Source organism: Anas platyrhynchos, chromosome 11 (assembly GCF_047663525.1).
Source record: "Anas platyrhynchos isolate ZD024472 breed Pekin duck chromosome 11, IASCAAS_PekinDuck_T2T, whole genome shotgun sequence".
NCBI lineage: Eukaryota > Metazoa > Chordata > Aves > Anseriformes > Anatidae > Anas > Anas platyrhynchos.
In genome coordinates this window covers 3,950,837-3,968,878 of record NC_092597.1, presented here as the reverse complement: position 1 = coordinate 3,968,878, position 18,042 = coordinate 3,950,837, and the positions used below count along the sequence as shown (strand labels likewise).

The 18,042-nt window shown below is 38.5% G+C and overlaps 1 long non-coding RNA gene across 1 annotated transcript in view; it reads right to left on the bottom strand.

Moving 5' to 3' along the window:
* Positions 1–4,825: 4,825 nt before the first annotated feature.
* Positions 4,826–18,042, bottom strand: part of LOC106019413 (uncharacterized) — a 207,306-nt gene continuing 194,089 nt past the window's right edge. The window contains exon 8 of the long non-coding RNA XR_011812149.1: positions 4,826–9,023. This is a non-coding gene — a long non-coding RNA (uncharacterized lncRNA). The remainder of the gene's footprint in view (positions 9,024–18,042) is intronic.

Sequence of the window (18,042 nt, the reverse complement as noted above, 5' to 3'; positions counted from 1 at the left end):
AGGTTTTCTTCTCCCTCCAAATTTCTCTCCACCTGTGTATACACATACTTATTATTCATGGTTATTGTGTCCATGATTTGTAAACAAAAATGTTTACGCATACATGATGAAAATGTTATTTTTTAAATGTATGTAAATGCTGAAGCATTATTCTATAAATACTACTGAGGCAGGTGGGTTTGGATAGGGTGTACACCTAACACTTGGCTTACACGTGATGATAGATTATGTATTTTACATATCCAGAATCACAGAACACCAAAATATGAACAAATGCACTAATACATTGCATTTTTTGTTGTTGTAGTCAATAGTCACAGATGGGTGCTTTACTTTATTAACCACATTTCAAACATAGTCCTTACCCCAAGGAACTCACAATCTGTGTTTAAGGAAAGAGATGAGACGCTCTCAGGCAGAGTGAAGGGAGATGCTCAGGAAATAATACTTCTCAGTATGATCATTGGCAGCATCATACACTAACAATGTGACACTATTTTTGCACAGATGATGGCAATTTAGATGTTTGAGCAGAAGCATGAAGCAGCTCTGGGGAATCCCTTTGACTATGTTGCCTATTGTTTTGGTTTAACCCTGGCAGGCAGCTAAGCACGACACTGCCACTCTCTCCTTCCCTCCACAGTGGGATGACAGAAAGAATCAGGTTGAGATTAAGATAGTTTACTAGGTAAAGCAAAAGTTGCGTGTGCAAGCAAAGAAAAACAAGGAATTGACTCACTACTTCCCATCAGCAGGCAGATTTCTTGGGAAGGCAAACATCATCACTCCAATGTACCCTCCTCATCCTTCTTTCCCCAGAGCTTTTATTGCTGAGCATGATGCCAAATGGTATGGAATATCCCTTTGGTCAGTTTGGGGCAGCTGTCCTGGTTGTGTCCCTTCCCAACTATTTGTGCACCCCTGGTCTCCTCACTGATGGAGCAGCAGGAGAAGCAGAAAAGTCCTTGACTCTGTGTAAGCACTGCTCAGTAATAACTAAAACATTGCTGTGTTACCACCACTGTTTTCAACAAAAATCCAAAACACAGCATCATATGAGCCTCTACAAAGAAAATTAACTCAGACAAAACCATGAAATCAGTGTAGAAAAGGAAGAGAGAAAGGTACATTGGATGCTCGTTTGAAAAGCACAAAGTGTGAAAGTGGCAACAAGCCAGCCTAGGGAAGGAAGCAAAGGGTGGCAAGCAGAAAGTGAAGGCAAACCATCTCTCCTTAGCTGTGTTAGAAGAAGAAAACTAGTTAAGTAGTGTTACATGAAAGAGGGTACATTAATTTACCTTACTTAAATGAGAAATGGATAAACTCTGTATTGCCCAAATTAAATTCTACTGCCTGCATTTGTCCTTGACTATGGTACTGCGAAGATATAGTTAAAGCAACAAGCTAGGAAAATGGTCTTCGCAGCAACATTCTAGATGGATACGGACAGAGCAAAATGCAGTGGCACCACCAGTACGAAGGAAGGTGCAGTAATCAAGATGTGATATGAAGACTCACTGGATAAGCATTTTAGCTGTGAGGGTAGGATTGAAGAAGTTATACCTGAGACTAAAAGAAAAAAAAGACTGACCTTGCAAGACTTAGGTATAATGTGATTGTGAGGACCCAGAGAGCATTACAAGACAAATATGATACTCCTGTTATTGGTCTAAGTAAGCAGCAGGATGGCAGCATTATCCACAGAGTTTTAAAAAGGACATGACAAGGAGGTAGCTTGGAGAGAAAGATTAAAAGTTCTGTTTTAGTCATGTTGAGCTTAAGCTTATGGCCAGACAACCACAAGCAATATCAGGAAGACAGACCAATTTTCCTTTGAGCAGAATGAGACAGGTCTGGAATACAGAAATAAAGCTGTGAGTCCTCTAAAGAGAGATGGCAAATTTAGATTAGGTTAGTATGGGTTAAATAGTTTATGCACAGATAAGTTCTGAATACTTGAAAGTGATAAGAAGGAGAGGCCCTTTACATATAAGTGTAGCACGCATAAATGCCAGACACAATGAATATACCTTCCACGCTGCATCTAGGACCTATATAATTGCATATGCATTTTACTTCAATTTTACTTCATTAATGAGATGCCTTTTTTTTTTCTTTTTTTTCCTTTTTTTTCTTCAAATTAAAGGGGAACAAAATACAGCTGCAGCTTGGTGTAGGTATCTGGTAACCTGATGTTAGAATCTTAAATAAAATAAATCAGCCTGATCTGAAAAATAATCTTCAGAGAGTAGGAAATCCTGATTAGCATAGAGGCTGATCTTTGTCCTAATTTATAATCAAACAAACAATAGATATCCATCAAGCTGTTCTTCTCACAGGTTCTGAAAAATAATTATTTTGTTTTTAAATGTATGGGAGGTGTTCAGAAACTGCTGGCCAGAGAGATCTGAGAACTATCGGCTGCTTGTGGGTAATTTATTGCCTGCATTTGTGTATTAGCAAGATCTGTCATTTAGCTTTGTAGAAACCCATATGCTTTCATGAGGCACTTGACTTTTATAGTTGTTCCATTTAAAAATCAGCTGTCCTCACTATTTCACTTCTAGATCTTTTGATCCTTATGCTTTAATGTACTGGACTGTTCAAAGTTAGTGGGAGCTGCCAAGTGTACAAATGATATTTTAGCTTGATTAGCTCTGGCTTACCGTTCTTGGTATGAAATACACATAAGTGCATGCAAATATTATTGATTCAGAGTGATTGATCTATAATATTGTTCTGGAGGTGAATTATCACAGAACCAGGAGAACTAAGTGCTCTGTCTAAGCTGTACCATTAGCAACAAGACTTTGGAAGGCTAATTTTTAAACTACAGTCTCCTTGGATTTGGGGGATTAACTTCCTTTGAGTAGGCACAGACAGGCTCAGTCCACAGCACTAAAGCTTCCCATTTGTTTATGTACCTTTACATGAAACGTGCACTTTCTCTTCATAGTTGGAATTTTACACATATTTCTACATATTACTGATAACATTTAGATCAGCTTCATTATGCAACAGTCATGGTAGATATCTGTAGGTTTTGATGTCACTCAATGAGCATTCACAGCAACGGGTATGTCTGCCTATATCTTTCTAAAGGTGTGACAACTGCTTCTGTTCTACAGCCACTTTCCCAGGCATATCACATCGGAAAACATGCACTTTCAGCTCATCAAGTACTCTAGGAATTAGTGGGTAGCTGTTCTTATGTGTATACAGGTATTTTAAGTTTGATACAGAGCAATCTCTAGATACCACTTCTTTTCAGTTCTTAAACATGGTTGCTGCTCTGTTACCCCTGCTGACATACCCCAGAATGGGCAAAATAGCCAGCTATAGCCGAAGTCACTTTAAATATGCTTCAGTGGCAGAATTTAAACAGAGGTGGGGAAAGCAGTGCCTCTTATTAGTAAGTGTGCTGATGTCTCCCATTTTAAAACCCCATTTTCAAATAACGTTTTAACTCTGCCAAACTTAATCATTTAGTCTGAAATTTTATTTGCCAGGTGATTCGTATCATAGAAAAGCCCATTGCAAAATTATTAATTCCATCTTCAGAGCTGGGTCTGGACACATTGTCAATGACGAGGACAGAACAAAGCACTGAAGAGCTATTGACAGCCACTGCACTGAACATGGCTGAAGTCCAGTGGTAAAAAATATTACAGTAAATCATAATGTATGTGCTTGAGAAGGAAGTATGACAAATTAAAGCACAACAGCAACCCATGCTCTGGAAAGCCTGAACTCTGGAGTTTCTGTCCCTGCAATCTGCTCTTGGTAACATTATTTTTGTATGCATTTAAGCATAGAAAATATTCATCTGTTTGCTTTGTCAATAGTTTCAGCATCATTTAAGAACCCCATTTTGCTGGCTGAAGAAAACATTACTGCAGGAGACGCATAAGCTAGCAATATGTTTCAGGATGAATGTAAAAGGCTTGCAGCAAGACCATTTCATGAGAAACTATGCCATCTGGAGCATTAAATATGGCCATGGCACAAGTTCTTTCTAGCAGGTATCTCAAACACAAAGAATCACATTTCCCTGAATCTGGTCATAGATGACTCCACATTTCTCAGTAAATTGAATGGCCTTTGCTTGCGGCTGTATCTGTGCTGTCATGCAAGGAACAGATTGTCTCTGGCTTGCAACTGTTGGATTACTCCCTGGAGCTGACAAGTGCTCCGTCTTAGCCACATGCGCTTTGTTCAGTCTTTCAAAAGCCCTTTAAGCTTCCACTGATTAGAGGTGGCTGTACTGCCAACATAGCTTTGTTTTGGTTTTGAACAGCATTTGTAGCTCAGGTGCTTCATTGACTTAAAGGTACATGTGAAAATCTAGTTTGGGAAATTTACAGGAAGTGCTTTTATCAAAAGGCAATGACCACATACTGCTTTATTTTGGGACACAATGTGATGAGTCATTTTTCTTTATCTTTATCTTTGGGATCTGGCTTGAATCTTCATTTGAAAAATAAAAGTGTAACTGATTCTAGATGCTTTAGCATTGTTCTCCAACATATTCTTCCTCATTACTATCTAAAAACTGCTAATATTTTTATATTATTTCCATTAAATACATGTAGAGAAACTTAAACAGCAACACAAGTTCATGGAAATAAATTTTGTGAACTTTGTTCTTTTTAAAGCTTAGTTTCAGTTTGAGAGTATGTTTTAGCTGATAATCTCTTGAGCTAAGTCACTGATCATTTAAAAAAAAAAAAAATCATATTCTCATGGACATGCGTATGAAAAGGGAGAAGTTGTTATTTACCACGATCTGTTCTGTGTGATGGGTGATGGCAGGAGAAAGCGGAGGAGCATACCTTGTGTGAATGAACACATTTCTCATGGTCTTCTATCCTGCTACAACCCAGCCCCTGAATTAGAAGCCTGGGCACAGTTAAACAGTTCATTCTGCTTTATGAGATAGCAGAGGTCTCAATGATTTCACTACACTGTGGACAGCACAGTTAGTACTGGTAATTCCTCTGGAAGTGGAGAACACTTTGAATGTGGCCATTGTTATTTTTTCACTGGAGAACATATTAAAAAAAAATTAAACACCACAGTAGTGATGTTTAAATAAACCACACACAGTAGTGTGGTGTTTAAATTAAAATATGTATACGTATATTTTGTAAAAATTTTGTAAAAATATTTTGTAAAGGTTTTATTTAAACACCAAAGGAAATTGAAATACAAAAGACTAAATGTCTTTTGGGAAAATGTCAGGGTGCCAAAACACTTGTATTGATAAACTAAGGACTCATTGGCTAGTGAACATAGGAGGCAAGCGGATCTGAAAACATTCCACAGTCAAGAAACTCAGGGCTGGAACCCCCTCAGGAACAGGCATTTTTGCAATTTTCTTAGGACAACGTCTTGCATTTATTCTGTGAATGGAGCTGCATTGTCACAGTATGAAATGCTTTGCCATAAGTTTCATACCAATTCTGTTACTGTTACAAAACATTTGTAAAATGGAACCAGAAAGGTCACTTCATTTTGCATCTGTGAAAGGCTCTAAAAATCTCTGGGGTAGAATTTTCTGGATCTCAGTGGAATTGCACCTACTTATACCTGGTTGGAATTTGGTCCCTGCAATCCTTTTTGTCTTTCTTACTGAAGTGAGGTAGAGTGAACACTCATTCTTGACAGGGATCAGTCAGATGTGTCAAAAGCAGGAACAGAATTACTTATTTTTTGTCATTAGATACAATCCAAAAATATTAGGGATTTTTAAAAAGGTTACTTTTTGAGAACTGTTCGATGTTCTCACTTTTTAATTTGCCTGCAGGCAGTAAAAAAGATGCAGTATGAAAGAAGTATAAGTTCTTGTGGTATTTTCTGAATGACTGAAATCTTGAAGTCTCAGAAGTCCTTTGTATTTTTTGCAAGATTTTCATCATAAAAAAGTCTAGATAGATAAGCTTCCAGATTTTGGGATACTTAGTCAAACTGATCAAATGGGTTTGCAGGTCACCCCCCTTTAAGACTACATTTTAGTAGTACTAGCATTTCAGTATTTCTCTGTCTTCTCATGCATTGATTTTAACACTTCTTGAGTATATAAAATGTGAGCTTTTAGTCCAGGCTTGTGCTAAATTGCCACAGTTTCATAAGAGAATAACAAAAGCGGAAGATTTGGCAGCAAGCCTCACAGAAAACTGTTCCCACAGCTCAAGCAGTATCATGAGTTGTGACGACTATTTGAAAGTCATTAATGCAGAATTCAGTGTGCTATCTAATATATTGCAGCCTGCCATCTGATGGAGATTTCTGCCTCAAAGGTTGTACACTTCAATATAAAGATATACTGTTGATTTTTTTCAAGACCATGGTTCAGGGAACTATGAATGTTCACAGTCTTGTTGTCTTCTTCAAATTTAATTGTTTTAAGAAATATTCCTTTACTAAGTATCTGAGGGTATGTTCACTTTGTAATAACAACAACTACTTGTGAAAGAAAGGACTAAGTATGTTTTGCGCAAACCTTACCCAAAAGCAGGTAGAATAATCATGCAACGATACACCATTAGGAGAGAAACCTGGAAATAACCAACAGGAGGAACCAATAGACTAGCTGTCTCCCCAGAAGAGCAGGCTCATAAAGACCTGGACCAATACCAGTCTGTTTCTTTTATTTCCTTTTGCCTTAAATAGAAACACTAAATACCTTCCAGAGAAGCTGCATATTGCTGACAGCAAATGGATGACTATGCTTTTGCTTACACTGATATAGTAATTTTTATAATCATTAAAACCATTAACACCACCTTGATTGTTTCCATGATCTTAAAAAATTCTTAGCACATGTAAGAACAGAATGTGGACCTGCAACATCATCATCATCTCTCATAGAAAACCTGCCCTGGGAAGCAAATCTCCACAATATTTTTGGTGTTCATCTCCCATTGCCCGTGTTCCCCTTGTTAGCACATTTTCAGGAAATGGTGGAAGACTACCACATCTGTATAGCCAGAAGACCAGCTCCTTGTCAGGGCCTCCATCCACAAGTGCACAAAACACTTCAGGTGTCTCCTGAGGGCTATACTATATCAGGTCGTCATAGTGCTCATGTTGCTAATTCAGCTCCTTCAACATTCAAGCTATCCTGCAATGGTAGGATTCATTTTGCTCAAAACTTTAAAACATGGTCAACTATTAGCTGTGCTATTTTTGGCAAACATAAAAATACAGACATTTTCTTTGACTGCTACTTTTTCAAAATCACCATAATTTTCAACAGTTGCAAAGTAATTAATCCTGCTAGCAACCCTCAACCCTCATTTTTACAGATAATTAATGGACGGGGGGCAGCCAGTTGTTTCTATTATAGTTGGAGAGATCCTTTGTTCTCAATCTTCAGTTTACATGGCAAAATGTTTCATGCTAAATTTATCATTGTTGATTATTTGCTCAAATGCTCTGGGTGGTCTTTTGGGATTTTTATGGAGCCTGCTGGTGTGTTGCTTCACAGCTATACCACAGTAAAACAAAGCTATGATTATACACACTAGTAAACAACTCCTCTTCAAAGAGGAAAAAGAAAATAGGGAGACAAGAGAGAAAGCTGCATAAGATATGAGTGAGTTTGTTTTTAGACTTGAGGTTTATGTTTGGTTAGACAATGGCAAGGGCAAAACCAACTTCTTTGCCCTCCTGTAATTACCACCCAGGGTGAACAACTCTCTTCTCATATAGACATTTTTCCATTGTCCCCCTGTACGCGGCTCTGGTGAGGCCGCACCTTGAGTACTGTGTTCAGTTTTGGGCCCCTTGCTATAAGAAGGACATCGAGGTGCTTGAGCGGGTCCAGAGAAAGGCGACGAAGCTGGTGAGGGGCCTGGAGAACAAGGCCTACGAGGAGCGGCTGAGGGAGCTGGGCTTGTTCAGCCTGGAGAAAAGGAGGCTCAGGGGTGACCTTATCGCTCTCTACAGGTACCTTAAAGGAGGCTGTAGCGAGGTGGGGGTTGGCCTGTTCTCCCACGTGCCTGGTGACAGGATGAGGGGGAATGGGCTTAAGTTGCGCCAGGGGAGTTTTAGGTTGGATATTAGCAAGAACTTCTTTACCGAAAGGGTTGTTAGACATTGGAACAGGCTGCCCAGAGAAGTGGTGGAGTCACCATCCCTGGAGGTCTTTAAAAGACGTTTAGATGTAGAGCTTCGGGATATGGTTTAGTGGGGACTGTTAGCGTTAGGTCAGAGGTTGGACTCGATGATCTTGAGGTCTCTTCCAACCTAGAAATTCTGTGATTCTGTGATTCTGTGATACCCAGTACCAATCCTTGCAATATGCTGGCGGAGAGGCACAGAAAGTAGTGTGTTACGAGAGGAGATATTTTCAAACAATTCCACCTCCCTGTTTATGAACAAAGTAGTCCTATGCCCGTCATCCAGACAAGTCTGATATGCATCTTCGTGGCATTTGTGTTCTGTTTGTGTTAGTGTAGCTCCTTGGCCAAAAGGCATTTCATCCATGACAGATGTCTAATAAAGTTTAATAACGAAGACACATTGCCTAATTTTCTTCAATAGGGACATTAATAACATTAAAGCAATCATCAAAAGGGAGACTGTAAAGAAACCTTCAAAATGAGGACTACTGAAAGAGCAGAAAGCAGTGTTGGAAGCTATATACTGAATTCTGGTGTCCAAGCCCTAGATACTGAATTTCAGTGGAAATGAGATCCTGACTTTCTATCATAACTCTCCTAGTTAGTTTTTTGTTTGTTTGTTTGTTTTTATAATTTATATATATATTTAATGTTTGTTCTGCTGCACTGTTTGTCTTAATAACTTAAGTCATTCAGAGAGAAAAATAAGGCAGATCTGTGCTCTGACAACAGAATCCCACGTCCTACCTACTCTTATTGTTCAGCTGCTAATGGCTTTAACAAATAAGACAACTTCAAAAATCATTCTGTAGCTACTGTCACCCATCCTGCTGTCCAGGCAACATGACACAGGAGAAAATCCATGATGAACTTGATCTTGTTGCATTCAGTGTCAAACTGGAAAAAAAAAAAATAATAATAAAAAAATATATATACACATATATATGTATCTTTAAGGACACTTCCAGTTCTGCTTATCTATATTTCAGTGTAAGAGTCAGTTTAATATTTTGATAGATGTTGGGTCATTCTCCCATCTGGAAAATAAATTACATTAACTCTGGGATTAAGCCATTGACAAGACAAAGGTAATCATATACGTGTAGCGTTATGTTAGTTTTATTAGTCTGAATCTTTTAAGCCTGCACATATTCAGCAATGAAGTAATGCAAAATGGAAAATCCAATTAGCCCACACATATGGGTAGAATGAGATTATCAGTTTTGAAGCAACTAGAGCAACTGGAAAAAGTCCTAGAGAAACAACCACTTAAAATAAAATCCATTTAATCTACATACATTGACACTTTTTAAATTTTGGTTCAGATGTTTTGAAGTTTATAGAAGACACTGTTATCTGAGAACACACTGATAACTCTGTAAAGTATCTGATAGTGTGGGTGCATCTTGGAAGGCTTTCTTTCAGTCCATAATGAATGAAGATGATAGCAAAATAAATAAAAGTATAGAATCTTTCCTGTTTTGTTGACTGTAAAGTTGATTATAAAGGTCAAAGGCAGTAAGTGTGTACTACTACTACATGTACTACCTATAGCTTTAACAATAACTTATACCATTCTGTTCTATATTAAGGTAAGTGGAATATATGGTTTTATCAATGATACACAAAATATTATGCTTCTGAAAAAGCCAAAAGTTTCCATTATATATATTTTTATCAGGTTATTTATTTGATTTTAAATCTTTTAAAGTGCTTTAAATGTGACAAATTTAAATGCTGTATAATTGAGGCTATGAACTAATTTCAGAAAGGAGAACTTTGCTCTTCATAAGATGTAAAGCCTTCTTTCTTTTATTTATATCAATTAAATTGATAGATACAAATATGCCCAATTTCCTCCTGTTTTGCAGGTTTATATGCATTTAAAATTCAGTATGGCAAAGTACACAGGCTCTGATTCCAGAGTTTCTTCTCTGGAGAAAGAAACTCTGAAAAGAGTGAGAAAGAAACAAAAGAAAATCAGATAGGATGTAAAAGAGATGTCTCAATCCACAAAAGGAGGATGCCTGGCTAAGTTTGGCTGTACCAGTGTACCAGTACACTTTTTTTTTTTTTTTTTCCCACAGGAACTAAGATGGGGAATGAAAAAGCACCACAAGACTGAATCACTTTCATTCAAATTCATTCGTTCCAAAATGAAAGTAAAGTGCAATTAAAGCTTGGATTTTCTCCAAGGAGCTCTAAATAATAATACATCTTCCTCCTTTCATTCAGATGTTTAAATAGATTTCAAAAAAAAAAAAAAAGTGATGAACATTTTTTATGTTATTTTTGGCTTTAAAGTCCAAGAGAACTGGCAATATGCCTCTTTAAATTAATACAACGTAATATATTAAGAGGCAATATGCCTCCTTAACTTGAATCCTAAACACACAAACAAAAAACAACAACCAAGTAGAATAAGATACCTTTCATTTAATCAAGATTGGGTTTACCCTAGATTAAAATGATCTAACTTTGGGCACTAAAATGATCTAACTTTACACATTAATCAATGCTATAAGTGTTTTCATCTTGTTCTTTCCCCTATAGCCAGTAAAGAAGAGGCCTTGCAATCAACCTGAGACCTGTCTTTTGGAAAGGTCTGGCTTCCTCTACCAGATATGTAGGGGCTACTCCCAACCCCCAGCAAAATCTTATATTAGAACTAACCTAATCTTTCACTCTTCTGTTCATCTGACTGCTCTGGCCTCATAGTGGGCTGTTTCAGGTAGCTAAACCTCTAGAAAGTAAATCCTGCCCTCCAAAAAATTAACACTTTCTTGTCTCCTTTACCTCCCTAAATTAGCTCATCCCAGAGCAAAAATGATCATGTCAAACTTAGAGCAAGGCTAACAGTACTCGTTGGAAAACAGCTGAAGGCACAGGGAGGAAAACAGAAGTGTCCCCATTTCAGCAGGAGCCAGCTTAATAGAATCACAGAATAGAATCATAGAATCATTAAGGTTGGAAAAGACCTCCAAGACCATCTGGTTCAACCATCACCCTACTGCCAATATCACCCACTAAATCACATCCCTAAGCACCAGGTCCAACCTTTCCTTGAACACCCCTAGGAATGGTGATGCCACCAGTTCCTTGGGCATCCCATTCCAATGCCTGACTGCTCCTTCTGAGAAGAAATGTCTTCTAATTTCTAAACTAAACCTCCCCTGGTGCAAATTGAGGCCATTCCCTGTAGTCCTATCACTAGTTATCTGTGAGAAGAGGCCAATCCCCAGCTCCCCACACCGTCCTTTCAGGTAGTTGTAGAGAGCAATAAGGTCTCCCCTGAGCCTCCTCTTCTGCAGGCTAAAAAACCCCAGTTCCCTCAGCTGCTCCTCATAGGACTTGTGTTCCAGGCCCTTCACCAGCTTCATAGCCCTTCTCTGGACACATTACAGGGCCATAATGTCCTTCCTTTACTGAGGGCTCAAACCAGAACACAGTACTCAAAGTGCAGCCTCATCAGAGAAGAGTACAGGGGGACAATCACCTCCCTGGTTCTGCTGGCTACACTATTCCTGGACACCATTGGCCTTCTTGGCCTCCTGGCCACACTAATGGCTCATGTTCAGGCAAGCAGCCGGACAATACTATTGGAAACCATGTAAAAGGCCTTGCTGAAGTCTAGGTAGACTACATCAACAGGCTGCCCTCCATCCACCAAGCAGGTCACCCGGTCAAAGAAGGAAATAAGGCTGGTCAGGCAGGACTTGCCTTTCATGAACCCATGCTTACGGGACATGATCCAAAGGTTGTCCCACATATTCTGCGTGATTGCATTCAAGATGACCTGTTCCATCACCTTTCCTGGCACTGAGGTCAGGCTGACAGGCCTGTAGTTCCCTGGGTCCTCCTTATGACCCTTCTTACAGATGGGCATCGCATTAGCAAGTCTCCAGGCATCCGGGATCTCTCTGGATGACCAAGATCATTGATAGATGATGGACAGTGGCCCAGCAATCACATCCACCAACTCCTTCAGCACCCTTGGGTAGATCCCATCTGGCCCCATGGACTTGTGACAGTACAGGTGGAGCAGCAGGTCTTTGTTTCCACCTGAACTGTGTGTGTGGGGGGTTCTTCTGGTCCCAATCCTAGACTTCCAGGTCAGGAGGCTAGGTATACCAAGGATAAGTAGTCTGGCTAGTAAAGACAGATGTAAAGAAGGCATTAAGAACTTCAGCCTTTTCCTTATCCTCAGTAGTCATGTTCCCCCCTGCATCCAGTAAAGAATGGAGATTCTCCTTGGCCCTCCTCTTGCCGTTAATTAGAAGAGGAAACTCACACTTCCTTAAGTTTGAATCCAGGCTTTCCAAATTTGTGTTACATATAACAGAATCCTTTCTTCCCATATTGCCCTCCTTGAAGGAGGCAGTGATTCATTTTTCTACCTAAAAGGATGCTTGTCAACTCTGCTTGTCAGAGATAGTCATCACCAGATCTCTACTGAATCTTTAATAATTTCTATAAGGCATTTTCTAATATTGTGGGAACTAATACACAATTGGCTGAAACAGTCCTTATGGTAAATATATATTATTAACGTTAATTAATTGAACAGAATATTAACAACACTTTGCACGTTACAGAGTCCATTCTTCAAGGAACTCAAAGCACTTCAAAAATGTTAATTGATTAAGTCTCCTGAGCTCATTAAAGATTTGAATAAACAGGTCAGAGAAGACAATCTCTGCTAGTAAATTTATTTCTCATATTTGGAGAAAACTTTTATAACAGACTTACAAACCTCCAAAAATAGATGTTTTTAATTGAAACACTGACATCTTCTTAATTTCAGTGTAACCAACAATTATTTTCGTAATTTACTTGCACAAAAAGAATGATCATTGCCTCCTATATTTTATGCTATAGACAGAAATAGCTGAATTTACACAACAACAACAACAAGAAATTAATCCCTTGAACACCAATTAATTGTTCCTCAATTGGTTTATAATGAACAATTCTCGAAGCACGTAGCAGATTTAAGTTCCGGTCAAATGGAACTTGCATATTTAATAATTCTAATTGAAAGACAATACATACTGTATATTCTTATCTCCAGAATTGCCTTTTTATTTTTTAATCACCATGAACAATATTACTTTAAAATACTTCCCATTTTAACATTGCAAGAACATAGTCAACTTCTGACATCATGAGTTTGAAATTAAAGAAAAAGCATTTTTTGGCTTTTTGTCCTGACCACACAAATGCATCCACACAATCAAATATGTAATGATACCTCCTACAAAATCCCCATCTCCAAATAGCAAAGGGAACTTGTATATATTATCACATAGAACAAGACAAAAAGTTTTACTTCCTGCTTTTTTAAATTACTTTATAAACTCTAAACAGCTACATTATTTATGTGATTTTTTTTAATTCTTAAATGACAGTAGAGCACAAGACCCATAACCGGACAGAACGTATGTGCAGGTTTCATAACAAATAAAACAGAAGGCCTCTGCTTCAGGGAGTTTATAATCTGAGCAAAACAAACTACAGTGTCCAAGTTGTCTATAGCACTGCTGCCATATTTCAGTATTTCCATATTTCAGGACGCTTTTTCAGTAAATTTTCTTAGGCCTTTGATTTGCATATCAAGGCTTGTTACAAAAAAATAACCTACAGACTTCACAAGAAGTGCCCAGTTATATGCTAAGTTTAAAAAGGTTAAATCCTGTGTTCAAAGAGTTTAAACACACCTCTGAAATTAAAGACTTTTTAAACTTATTTTGTTGAGTGTATTTACAGATACATTGATGTGTATCGACACACTGACACCTAACGTAGTATTAAGAAAAACAAACAGCTGGCCTCATTGATTATAATCTCTGTGGCTGTCTCTGTCTTCATCACTTGAATTACAAATTCTTTTTTATTATTATTATTTATTTATTCATATAGGGTGAATGAAGATGCACGAAATCTTACGTTATGGCATCATTCCTTGTATTCAGGGCAGTGTGGTTGCTATGTGACACCAGCCCTCAGTTAGGAGGCAGCCATTTTATAATGCCTGTGTTCTCCTGCTCACTGAGGCTGCAACAGGCCATTGCAATGCTGTACATTACACCGAGTATCTCAGGGTTTCTTAGAGTTACAACTGCCTAAAATATTTCCTATAACCTTTCTTTTATCGCTATCAACATTAAAGCTACATTTACTGACTTAGATCTGGGAATCACAAATTATTACTACATCGTTGGTTTACACGCAGTTAGAGCCTTTCTGCCACTACATAAAGGGGAAGGTTTCAAGAAACACAGAGGTGTCACAGCTAGAATGGGCCTTGGAGAATGTCAAAGCACAAGAGAAGTGACAGCAGACCCTCTGCTTGTTCTCAGATGGCGCTAAGATCTTGCCTTCACAGAGCATAGAATCATACAATCATGGAATGTCTCTGGGTAGAAGGGACCTTAAAGATCATCTAGTTCCAACCCCCTGCCATGGGCAGGGGAGCCACCACTAGATCAGGTTGGCCAAGGCCCCATCCAGACTAACCTTGAACACCTCCAGGGATGGGGCATCCACAGCTTCTCTGGGCAACTTGTGCCAGTGCTTCACCACCCTTAACAGTGAAGAATTTCCTCCTAATGTCTAGAAGGATGCTCAGAGGTGGGGAAGTAAACTTGGCACCTTGTGGTCTGGATTTTTCAAGATCTCTATCTAGAATAGACTTGTATCAGGTATACACTCCTGGAATGTCAAATTAAATCAGCTGCTACATCAAGCAGCTATCGATCTGATAACAGACGCTGCATCGAAGCATGAAGTGTAGCAAGATCAACTGTATTAGACAATAAGTTATCTTCGAAACATTTCATTCTTCTCCTTAAAATTTAGGACAATTTGGGACACAGATTGTTTACATGAATGTTTTCAGACTGCAGATCTCTGGATAATGTTTCACAAGTGCTATAACTTGTATATTTTTTTTTCCCAATCTGTTTTCTGATATGGAAAAGTGAGTTACCCAACTTACTTTCTGTAACAAGTCTAGCAATATGCTACACTTTACAAAATGCTATTTCTGTTGAATGTGTGATTCACTCCCTTAGACACTTTAAATAGATTTTTATTGTTATTGTCACTGGAAATAAGAGTAAACAGCCCTGCAGCTGCAACAAGGAAGGCAGTTCACAGTGAAGGAGAGAGCACACTTACAGGGTTCTTCAATTGACTTCTACATTTTGTTTAGCTTGTAGTCTATGCTATGGCCCATTTAGCTTTGAAAGAGCTCAGCTTCTGATCTCTGTGCCATTCTCAGTATACACCTTGATCCTGTATCAACCTATAGAGAGGGACCTTTCATCTAACTAACAGAATCTGGGATGAGAGCAGAGACAGGTATGTAGGGTACCAAAGGCAACTTCTGTGTGCTTACATACTGGTAAATGTTGCTTAGTGACACAAAGCTCTTTACCATAAAGATATGCCAAAATCATTCAAACTGAATTCACCTCACATGCAGCTAAGAGGAAGGGAAAGCAGCCCTTCAGAAGCACAAGGCTCTTCAAACTTTCTTTGCAGTGCTCTCTTTTTTTCTTTCTCCAAAAAGTGTCCATGCTCCAAGCTCACTTGGAGAGTGGTTCTACATTTGACATTGATCTAAAAAAAATGTGACAAAATTGTATCTGCAACACTTTTCCCACTGAGATTTGTGAGAACACGCATAAACTTTGGACTCCTTTCTATAAGACCATTTCTTACTAACAAAGGACTTTAAACAGATATTCCTATGCTAGAATGATATCTAACATATTCAAAGTTCATACACTATACTTCTGGTCCACTTTTTCATTAGACTGCTCCAATTAATTCTCCAAATGGACTAACACAAGGTGTTTGAATTTTGGGTTAAGTCTTCATGTAGGAGTGTGTATTGCCTGATGACTTAAAGGAGAAAGTTAAATTTCTCAGATGGTATATTCTCATGTGGGGAAAGTAATGCCCATAACGCCAATACAGATACAGTACATGCTGCAGTTATGTTGTAGACAATCTGTTTGCATGAAATAGAAGGTAATTTGTTTTCAGGGCTTAGAGTGTGGAGGGTTTCAGAAGTTGGCACTGTTTTTGCTTGGACTTCTCATTAGCACTACCTCCGGTGTGCCCCTCTGCTCCACATATAATTTTGGCAAACAGCTCCTTATAGTGATGCTATAACACTGTAGGGTCCAAGCCAGATTTTAAGGGACCCTGCAAATTACAAATTTTTAAAATAAATGTATAAAGCATTTTAATCTTTCAAAATACAATATCCAGCTCATCAGTTTTCCAGATCTGTTCTGAACCATATCTGTGTGTCAGTAAAAGATATTAGCCTAATTACATATTAATGTGGCATCAGTGGGAGACACCAATTACAGTGTTTCATAAAACTTACTTCATCTCTTGCTGTGTGTAGCTAATGAACAAGGACAGGAACTTTCCAAGCAAGAGGGGAAAGGATAATCATTTTCTGAATCTGGCCCTCAGCAATTGTGGTCATCTATGAAATTACTTTTTCTGTAAGCAGAAAATTCTCACTTTCAATATTTTACAGAAGAGTGATGGAAAATGGAAAATGCTTCCTTTGTGAATCAGGATAGCAATACTTAAAATGAAATCATTAATAAAGGATCAGTGATATACAGAGGCTCAACTTCATTCCATAAAGCATGAATACTTTATTGACTGTTAGGGTTTTAAAAGAATCTGATCTGTACTTTGGACATTATTCACAAAATCTTTTGCTCTGTAATTTGGGTGATTGCGATACAGAAATTGGAAAACAAATACGAATGGTATAAGGGTGTGATATAGCACAGGCAGAGACTTTCTCCTCCAAGGTATCTGCTGAGAGCTACCCCCATTAGCACTGGCTGAAAATTGTTTCTCTGTTTTTAAGCGACCAATGGAGAGAGTCAGTCTCAATCTGTCTTAGGTCTTAGCAAATAAAAGTCTGTAGCAGAACATAACTGTATTGGTTATAACCCTCTCCAGTTTCTGGTTTGCCCTACCAAAAGAAGGAGCCAAGCAACAAAAGTTATTAATACAGGAAGAAGGGAAGGGAAGGGAAGGGAAGGGAAGGGAAGGGAAGGGAAGGGAAGGGAAGGGAAGGGAAGGGAAGGGAAGGGAAGGGAAGGGAAGGGAAGGGAAGGGAAGGGAAGGGAAGGGAAGGGAAGGGAAGGGAAGGGAAGGGAAGGGAAGGGAAGGGAAGGGAAGGGAAGGGAAGGGAAGGGAAGGGAAGGGAAGGGAAGGGAAGGGAAGAGAGAAGAGAAGAGAAGAGAAGAGAAGAGAAGAGAAGAGAAGAGAAGAGAAGAGAAGAGAAGAGAAGAGAAGAGAAGAGAAGAGAAGAGAAGAGAAGAGAAGAGAAGAGAAGAGAAGAGAAGAGAAGAGAAAGCAAAAAAAAAAAAAAAAAAAAGAAAATATCTTCAAACAAACAAGCAAACATTTCAGTCAAAATCAAAATCATTCTCCATTCATTCATTTCAAATCATTCTCCAGGATTTTTGTTTTATTAATCTGCTCAGTAAATCACTACACTATCTAGTAAAACTACCCATGCTGTTACTTACAAGGTCATATTTGTGCTTAAAATGACACTTTCATATACTGGTGGAAAAGAGATCTAGTTGTATACTTGCAGCCTCAACATCTGAAGGTCAGCTCGACTTTTCTGCTAAAGGGCTATTTGCTAGCAGCAGAAAAGTAACAGAGAAGAGTAGGGGCTCTGAAAGAAATCAGCTGGTGTGGAGCCATGCATGAATTAATAGAATTTATACTGACCTTATTTCACCCCATTCTGGGAGCAGAAATAAAGGTAAAAAGCACAGTACTCATGTAGTTTGTTGGTGTCACTAGCTAATGCTCTATTCTTGTCGTAACCATTTCCACCCTTTGCAACTTCTTTTGGCTA